We start from the raw sequence: 9,807 nt of genomic DNA, 5'->3' as shown, positions 1-9,807 counted from the left end.
CCGCTCGCCCGCCGGGGGACGCGCAGCAGCCCGGGGAGGGCCGGCGGCGATGGCACCCTCGTCCCCCGCCCGCCCCTGAGGGCGGCTGCCGCCGGGATGTTCAGCTGGCACCGGAGCTTCACCCTGGGAGCGCCCTGGAGGAGAGGTGAGGCCGCCGCCGCCCCCCCCGGGGCTGCCCCGGCCCCCCCGGCCCCCGCCCGGCCCCTGCCGGCACACCTACCCAAACCCCCTCCTCCGCCACCCCCTTCCTTCCCCTCCGCGGCCGCGCAGACGGTACTTAGGGCAGGCCCAGCGCGGCCCGCCCCGCTCCCGGGGCCCGCCGCCCGGCTGCCGCCCCGGCCTCGGCCCCATGCTGCGCTCCCTATTCTCCGGCTGCCTCTGCCCCCACGCAGGTAAGGCTGCAGTGGGCCACTCCTCGCTTAAGCCTCCGGCCGGTCAGCTCCTGCCCCGGAGGCGGCGGCGGGAAGGATCGCGTTCTAGGAACCGATTTGTTTTCCTTTTATAACGGGTTTATTTTGCATTTGTAAGCGTGGCAAGGCTCGGGAGAGGACAGCAGGAGAGGCGGGAGCGCTGGCTCCGGGCGGTCTGTGCGTGAAGGAGGGCGAGCTGCCCAGGATAGGGGAAACCAGGGGACTGGCATCTGAGCGGCTGTGCGCACGTGTCCCGCCGGTATCGCTCGGGTTTTGCGCTAACGTGAGACGGATCAGGTCTGCCCTCAGCGTGTCACTGCGCCGGCAATGGGTATCGGATCGCTTTCTAGGCTGGTACAGCCCCATCCAACAGGCATTATCCCGAGTTTGAGCGGTTTTATCTGTTCCCTCCTGCTCTGTGCAGGGAAGGCAGCTATGGTCCTGCAGCAGATCACTTGTAACTTTGTAACTTGTAACTTTGTTGTCAAAACAAATGATGTGGTCTCAGACAGCCTTTTTCAGGCACAATGGCTCTGGTATGTTTTATTCCTTAGCCAGTACTGCAGGCTTTGTGATCGCAAGCCCTGGGTAGCAGAATCCCATTAGCATCCCTGTTTACCCCTCAGCTTGGCTTGTGCTAGCTGTAAATGAGATCTGCAGTTCCTGTCTCCGTTACCATCGCTGCACTGAGTTGGTTTGCTTGGCATGGAGGTGGCTACAGACAGGGCTTGCCAGAGTCTAAGTGTAGTGTGCTGTGCAACAGCACGGTGGTAAAGATGTTGCAAAACACTGTGTTGGAGTGGTTATGTCTCCTGGGGTCCTGACTTCCCACCTGTATGCTCAACTCCTGCCTCCTTGGACTGCTGCAGTGCAGGCAGCTCCTGCAGAGTCACCAGAGCTGCCACATTCATGGGCATCTGCTCAGGCACTCACTGCCAGGCTTGTGCTTCCCAGCTCTTCTACTCTGGGGCAGCTACTCAGAGCTCAGTGCGAGCTGGAGCCTCTCTGAGGTGCCCTAGCAGGTAACTGCCAGGCACTGCACTAGCAAGGGCTGCTGAAGCACATTGCTCTGCCTGGGTTTGGTCTGGAGACTCCATTTCACCCAACGACACGAAGGCCTCTAGAGCAGTGCTGCTGCAAGAGCACTCCAGCATCACCACAAGATGTGGAGAGTGTTTGAAGAGATGCCATTTTACTGTATGGTGGAAACCACTCTTTTTTTTCCCCTGGATGCAGTTTGACCATGAACTTGTTTCCCCCAAGCTATATAGTGCAAGCCTGATGGCAGGGTTAGGAGGGGAAAGGAAGCTTGCTCTTCCACATGGAAGTGTCCCTCATCACCCCAGACACTGCAGTACTGTCATAGGGGTAGGTGGAAGCTTTGGTGGGGGAACAGACATCACACAGAGCACTGAGGGATCAAAAAGACATTCAGCTAGAATTTCTCCAAATAAGAAACAGGGACACCACTCCCTAATCACCTTGGTTGGAAAGGGGCACCAAATATTATGTGTCCTGGTTTGGACCCAACCTCTACTCAGAGCCAAGAATATGCGGTTTCTTACGAGCTTTGAGGCAGGGACTTTAAAGTTGCATCTCTGAATGCAGCTTGAGATACAGAATATAAACCAAACAAGACTTAAAAATTTGTTTTAGAGTGTCAGCTCAATAACAGGGGTGTAGGCTGGATCTTCCCCCCCTCCTTGGGGGGGGGCTGTTAAAGCAGAAGCATCAGGGTGGCAGGACCTCCTACATCAGCAAGCTCATTTTACTGCAGCTACAGAGCCCTGCATCACCACCTCCTCATCATCTCACCAAGGTCCTTGGGTGGCCCCATGAAGAGCAACAAACCAAAAAAATTGTTACCACTCTCATTGCAACCATAAAATATTTCAGACATACCGAAGAGTATGATTACACCTGCTCACTGCTCCCTCGTTTGAGCAGAAGCAGTTCTCTGGGGTTTTGCCTAGGGACAGCAATGACTGCACATGAAGAATAGGTTAACAGTGACCTTTCTGATACATTTATGAGTTCCTTTGGCTTCAGTTGAAGCACCGGGGTCTTAATGGCTTTGGTCTGTGGGGCTATTGAACAGTTGTTTATCCAAGCTTATTACAGGCAATAAAACCTGAATTACTACATACCTGTCATCCCTGGGGGGCAAGTTCCATCCTTGCAGAGGGCCTCCTGTCTCCTAGTTAATTTCTGGCTGAACACTCCTTTGCAATATGAGGCAGGCCTGCAAATCAGATGTGCAAGGAAAGATCTAAATTAGACGGGTTTTGCCAAGGTGTGGTATATTTGTTTCCATTGTTTTCATTTTCTGCTCAGACACATTAGCGAGCTGTGTGCCAAATAATCTTTTGCTATTATACAGGGCTGCTCATGAAAGCACCATTTCCTTTATTTAAGGTTTTGAACCTTTCTCCTGAAGGAGCACATGGGAATTTCCAAGGAGAAGGATTTGCAGGTCTTTAGTGAGAGCTGTCATGTCACTGAAAAAGTCACACAAATAAGCACCATAGGTGACTGCAGGAGCTGAGCCTCCCCCTGATGCCAGGAGTTGTTATGTTGCAGAGCAGGGAGGACCTGGGCACAGATCCTTGTGCACGAAAATTATCCTTGGCCTGGTTTTCCCACTGGGCTATATATAAAAAAAAAGTAAGTTGCAGGGTAAATGCAGTCATGAGGGGGAGAGGCTCTTTAGCTGGTGTTATGTGCATGGCCAGGTGTTGGTCTAAAAATTGGTGACTGCCAGCCCATACGAGTAACTCTCATAAACCAGGTGGTCTGCAGGGACCTGCTGGGTCTTTCTGCCAGAGGTCACTAATCTATCAGACCTGTCACTCTGTTTCAAAAACTTCACAGGTCACTTGGAATGAATAGAAGCAAGCTGTAAAAATGTCAAGTGGCCTCTCTACTTGGAAATCCATTTCCTCTTTAGTTCACCCAACTATATCCATCGGTAAACAATCAATCTCCCTCTCATTCCTCCTCAAATGCCTGAAAAGAGCTATAATTATCTCCTCCTTTTCTAAAACATATATTAAAGCAATAAATGCCTCTCAGAGTCCTTGAGCCCTGTTATCTTTCTTTCAGCATCTGTTTTATATAGATTTATCATTCCCAGCTGCAGCTATGGTGGATCTATAACATTTCTGGTCACATTATATTACCAAACTATCATCTGGAAGAACTTCACACACTTAACTAACAGCAAGACTGGAGAGCACCTTGGAGCCAAACAATCCAGGAACTTTGTGCTTTTCATTCAAGGACTGTCCAAGATCTCAGCTTTGGCATAATTATTCATTTGCATTCAACATTTTAAGCAAATCAAATTGTATATATAGTCCCATGATATCCACATGCATTTCAGTTCCCCACTTGGATAAATTGAAATTTTGAGAATGGGGTCTATCACACAAATATTCAGTTAACACATGGGAGTGTGTTCTTCTGTGAGTGTGAATTTTTCAGTCACAATTCCAGTTAAAAAAAAAAAAGTTTCTAAGACAGTGATTTTCAAGCCTTCACAAGTCTATGCCATTGTAGATAGAGGTTGTAACTGGTGCACTGAAGACACAAGACCTTTCCAATAGGTACCCTTAGAAATTCTTAGGCTCACGATTGTCCTAATTGTTTAGGAGAAGCTCTTGCTCCAATTGGGCAGCCCAAGATACAGCAGCATGCTCACAGACTAGCTTTGCTTGAAAGGCATTGGCAAGGCAGATTGTCTGAAGAAACGGTGCCAGGCAGCACCCCTGCCATTGCCAGGACTGGGATCAGGTCTTCAACAGGCCTGTAAAGCACCAGGAAGCAGGGAGATCCTCACCCCATGGAAGGCCATGGCAAAGCTGGACTGTGGAGATAGATTTCCCTCCCAGAGGGTCAATTGGTAGTGGTTGCTGGGGGGGGGTTCTGGGTGGGAGTTGGTTGTTGGGGTTTTTTTTGGTTTGGGTTTTTTGGCAGCATAAGAATAATCCAGTTCTTGTGAGTATTTGGGGTCCTGTCCATGCAACGACTCCCTGTGCCCACAGGGCGATGCAAGGGGCAGCCACTGGCCAGCTGGGAAAGTAACACAGCTCCTGCATGCGCTGCGTGGGGGCCAGCTGGTGGGCTCCTGCTGAGAAGGAGGTGCCAGCACAGCCCCACCACCCAGCCCAACCCCTCAGCACATATGGGGGAAGAGTCAGCAGCAAAAAATGCCTATTGTTTCAGAAAGGAAGTGACCCCTTTTCTCTTAAATGCTGGGAAATCAAGACCTCATCGTTAGTGAGAAAACAAATGTCCCCTCTTTGCAGTGAAAGGGAAATGCCACCTGATCTGTACTGCCAGCGGTGTTAGAGAATGTGTCACAGTGGCAGGACTAAAGGGACACCTTTTTTGTAAAGGAAGGAAGGACAAGGGAATGCAAGGACTGAATGGGAGAGGCAGCCTTTCATTTCTAGGTCATGAGTTTGACTCCAGCTGACTAGTCACTGCTGCCTAATGATTCTTCAAAAGCTGATGATCATCTCTTAGTTTGTTACTTGGAGGCCACAGCCCCATCACAGAACCTGTCCTGCATGGCACAGGATTTAATCCTTGGCACAGCTGGAGCTAGAGAGGAGTTACTAGACAGGCTGTGCAGGTCCTCTGTGTGATACAGAAAAACCTTTTCCGGGACTTTGCATATGCATCTTGTTCCTGTGCTCAGGGCTGAGCAGACTGGTAGGAATGATGGGGTTTGACTTTGGTCTTCCTTTGCAGGGCAGCTGTGCGAAATCCCTGCTACTCCATCAACTCAAGTCATTGGTGATGCCATTTATTTCTGGTGTTCTCTTCCTGTGGCACACTACAGCCACAAAGTACCAGCCTTATGGACTTAAATCTAGAGGGTGTTATGTGTCTTGTGATAGAGGGGAGTGGGGAGAGGAGTAGGCACTCTGAGCATTTCTGGACTGCTCACCTTGTGCCTCTCCCTGGGACTGCCACCATGCATAACCCTGCCAGCACCACCCACTGTGGATGGGTTCGCTATGCACTTGAACTTTGCCTGGGGACAAGCAGAGGGCTGCCATGGCTCTTATGCTGCTATCCTTTGTAGGACAATGGCAGATGGAGACAAGCAAAGCTTTGGCTCCAATTGTGCCAGTCATTGTGCACATGTTTAACAGAGATTCTCCCCATGCCAAGTAGCCTACAAATCAGGATGAACATTTTGAGAAGATGGGTGGGCACAGACCAGAAGGGAGAAGGGCAGCACTGTACAGTATAGCTCTGTACTGCCACTAGCAGCACTCATCCCACTGCCAGTCTGGCCTCTTCCCACCACCAGTACTCCCATTAGCCAGATGCATCAGATGCTATGATACTTGAGTCAGTGCATCAGAAGCCAAGGACCCCTCCCAAGGACGTAGCAGAGCTTAACAAGGCTTGCACTGAAAGAATTGCCAGTGCAATGCTTTGGAGCATGGGGATTTGAATACAGACTTTGGCTTGGTTTACTAGAAAGGTGGGAGCTTTTGCAGGAATTGGGCCTGGACAGGACTGGGAATGCCTGGGAGTTTTGCCTGGGCAGTTGTTCAAATGCATCTCTTGCATGCAGCTTACTGGGATAAAGAAACTGCTTGAAAGCAATTTCATGTTTAGATATCCACCCTCCTTCCTCAGGTCAGAAATCTCTATATTAATGCACTAGTCTGTGCCCTGGCAGCTACTAGTTATTGTGCAACAGGAAAAATACACTTGGACTTAAAACTCCAAGGAAGGAAAAGCCTTGGGGCAGGAGCTGATGGGAGCGTGTTCACCTTTCAAGGATTTAAGTTTCTCAGCTAGGCTTTGCTAACTGCCAACAGAGAAGTATCCTAGAAAGCAATTTGGAAACAAAGCAAAGTTCTAGAGGCTTAGCTGGGACACATCAATTCCTTTCACTCCCTACTAATTACCCTCAGATATCACCTCCCCGTGAGACTGGAAGCAGTCTTATTCTCCAACTGTACAGGCACAGGAAATCCAGCAACTTGCACGCAGTTATGCATAGTTAGTCACCATCAGTTACAGGCTGATATTACAACGCAGGGAACCCTGTTTATCTCTAGTGTGATTACAAAGCCATATAACCCTTTAAGAGGGCTACTAGTTAACCAGAGACAATGTTTGGCCTGGGCACACACTGCTGAAGATGCTGCAGGAAGCTATACTGATTCCTAAGCATGCACACACAACTCCATTCCCTCCAGTGCTGCCATACCAGTGTCCCAGCCAGCTACCTGAAAACAGCATCCTTCGGTACCTTACCCCCACCCTAGAAGGGGTGTGGAAAAACAGTGCAGGGGAAAAGAAACAAAAAAACAACAACAAAAATCTTGGCTGATTTCCCAGGAGCAGCAGTGTCAAACCTGGCTGGCCTCCAGCACGAGTAAATACATCTTACCAACCTTAATGCCGCTGTTCAGCTCTCTGAAGTTCTTCACACCTCCGCACAGCATTGTAACCATACCCCTGTGGCACACTCCTTCCAGCACCAGGCAGGAGTCCATCATCCCTGCTTTGCTCCAGGCCCCTGGTATTGTTGTACAAAGCACTTACAGGCCAAGTCCTCAGCCAGAATTAGCTGACACAATTCTGTTAGGGACCCTGGTAATAAACTAATTTATAGCAGCTGAGGGTCTGGCTAGCTTTTTTTTTTTTTTTTTTTGGTAGTTGCACAGATGAGCTTTAATTGCACCATTCTGGTGTTTGTTGGCAATATGCTTGAAAGAACTGAGCATTTTTTTATGCTCTTTCAAGATCTGTAGCACAAACAATCTGCTTGTTGGAAGCCCCATGGTTTACATTCCCTAACCCAGTTAACAGAGACTGTTCCGTCAGTGAGGTGCAGCAAGAAAAACTTGAGTTTCAGGTCACTGCCTTAATCATGGGAGATCTCTCCACTGTAGCACAGATGACCTCATTGACCATGGGAAAGTATCATTGAATGAATGAGGATGAGGTGCCTAAGTGTGTTGCAAAATTCTGCCATCATTTGCATCCATTCTGAACTTGTGGTAGGGGGATGATAACATTTTGCATCATTGCAAGGGGTTGGGAGGATAAATCAGAAGTGCTCAAACACTGTGGTTACCAGGACCTGCCAGTGCCGAGATCAATGGTGTGCAGCCTAGAACAGATAAACAAGAAATTGTGAAACCATGCAATGTTGCTAGTGACCACAGGATGGGGAGAGCAAAGGACTGTGCTATCCAGAGCGCAGACCTTTCTCAGCACTGGAGTTGTTGACATCAAGGGGACCCTCACACAGAGGGTCAGAGATTTCATCTCATTTTTTATTTTTTCTACCCCAGCCAAACTTTCTGGTACACATTGTAGCTTTCATAGTCATAAAAGATACAAATTAAAGCATCTGGCAAGACCTCATTTTAATACGCTGCTTCCTGATTTCAGACAAAGAAATATTTGTGTAGGCCAAGGTGAAACTGGTTAAGCAAGAAAAAAAAGGGGCAGATTGAAAGACAGTAAGAGAATCTCCAAAGGAAAGCATGGCATGGTTAATAAGTGAAGGCGATCAGAGTCTGTGGGAAGGAACTACCATTGCATATAGTAATTCCTGGTAAGAGTGACAGCTGTATGATTTGTTCTTAAAAAGAAAGTGCAGCAATGCAACTGCTCTCCTCTTGACTCCCAGTGGTTTTGTTGTGCCATCTGGGGCAGTGATGCCATCAGAAGAGCCTGTTAGCCTTTCATTCTTCATGCAGATACACTTTGCCTCTCACTGCCAAGAGGTGTTTGCAGCTGATCAGGTAGATCCTCTTCACTCCAAATCAGTAATGACTCAGCTCCAGCTCCTCCTTCCAAAACCTGGCACCAAGCTCCCTTTTACAAGTGGCATTTTGCTGTGTGTGAAGCTGCAAACCAGGGTCCCTCCTTGTTCTCAGTTCAGGGTCCATCATGCTCATCCCAAGAGTGGAAGGGCTGTTACCCAGCCCAGCACAGGCAGCTCCTGGTAAGCTTTCCTGTGGTATTTCTGTGGGCAATGTCTTTCTTTTGTCCCCCCACCACAGTAGTGTATTGGTGTTGCATTGCTGACAGTCTGCCACTGACTGTCCCAAATGTGGCTCTTTACAGTGGAGAGGTACCTGTGAATCCTGCCAAGGGAGGTGGGTGCAATTCTCTATATGATAAACAAGATCTTCTGTAAGGGTTATAAGCACTATGTGCCCAAGTGCCACAAAAAGCCCATCAGATGGGATTATTTAGCACTGACAGCCCTTTATGAAAATCCAGTGTAAAATATTAAATCTATGGCTGCCTGTGAACAGTAAAGGGCATGTTTCAGTGGTATCCCAAGACATTCTGAAGATAAAATAGAAGGAATTTAAATAAAGTAGAAAATGATCCATGTAATAGCTAGCTTGGCCTTAATGAGTAAAAGTCTCCCTTGTCTGTGGACATTGCAGAAAGCAAGGTGGAGGAGGAAAGGCTGGAAAACAGGTTATTTCTGAAACAGGGAGTTTCCTGGGTTACCGTGAAGGAGGACTGCACAGCAGAGTTCTCCCTGCTCTACCACTGGCATGGGGTCCCAGCCTTCCCTGCTTACTTAGGGATAATTGTGTTACCAGGAGTGAGTTTGTGAAGCAGCTGCTGGTTTGATGTCAGGCAAAAAGGAAGGAAGTAGGAGAGGGGAATGAAAGGAAATTAAGTAGGAAGTAAGATATCCTGAAAAGTCTATGTATTGTAGCCCTCTGAGGTGCTCTGGGTCAGGCACTAATAAGGGAAAAACTGAAGTTTTGTACTGCAGCAATTCCTGGTCCTAAATCCATGAAGAGATGGATTTGGAGCTGACATTTGCAATTTACTAAAGGGTGGATGCAGAGCTTTCACACTGGCTCTCATGCCAGTGTGAACCAGAAGTCTTCCCTGTGAAATATTAGATTCAGAAAAACAGTAAGAAAACCTGGGGGCAGATCATCAACTCCTGTAGATCAGCCTTTCATGCAGAGATGTTCTACCACATTACCGTGTGAAATAACTGTGATGTGAAAACAAGTCTTTGTCCATGTGCAAAAAGCTCATGAACAAAGCTGCCCCCCCCCCGTCTCCTTTCTCTTTACAAAGAAGGTAAGAGTTCATTTAAAGAAATTACTTGATAGTTAAAACCATACAGGGAGCGAAAAAGATCTACAGTGCCTTGTTTGCTTTTCCTATCAGTACTTGCTTTTCATCACCTGTATGTGTGCAGAGAATACTGCAGAGAATACAAAACAGTTTGCAAATTGCTTGTTGCAACCCAAAATTCACATAAGCCTGCAGAAAGACGGATTTCATTTTACCCTTTTTTCTGCTGGTTCAGAATACATTTAATCAGAGGAAATATTTTAGCCTTAAATTAATGTCTATCACGCTGAAAGAA

The 9,807-nt window shown here is 48.1% G+C and overlaps 1 protein-coding gene across 1 annotated transcript in view; it reads left to right on the top strand.

The window, feature by feature from the left end:
* LOC104831981 overlaps positions 1–9,807 on the top strand; it is a 30,983-nt gene that overhangs the window by 6,192 nt on the left and 14,984 nt on the right. The window lies entirely within an intron of this gene.

This window comes from Haliaeetus leucocephalus, unplaced genomic scaffold (genome assembly GCF_000737465.1).
Source record: "Haliaeetus leucocephalus isolate CR32 unplaced genomic scaffold, Haliaeetus_leucocephalus-4.0 Scaffold229, whole genome shotgun sequence".
NCBI lineage: Eukaryota > Metazoa > Chordata > Aves > Accipitriformes > Accipitridae > Haliaeetus > Haliaeetus leucocephalus.
Note: the sequence above shows the minus strand (reverse complement) of the source record. Positions and strands in the feature narration are given on the sequence as shown.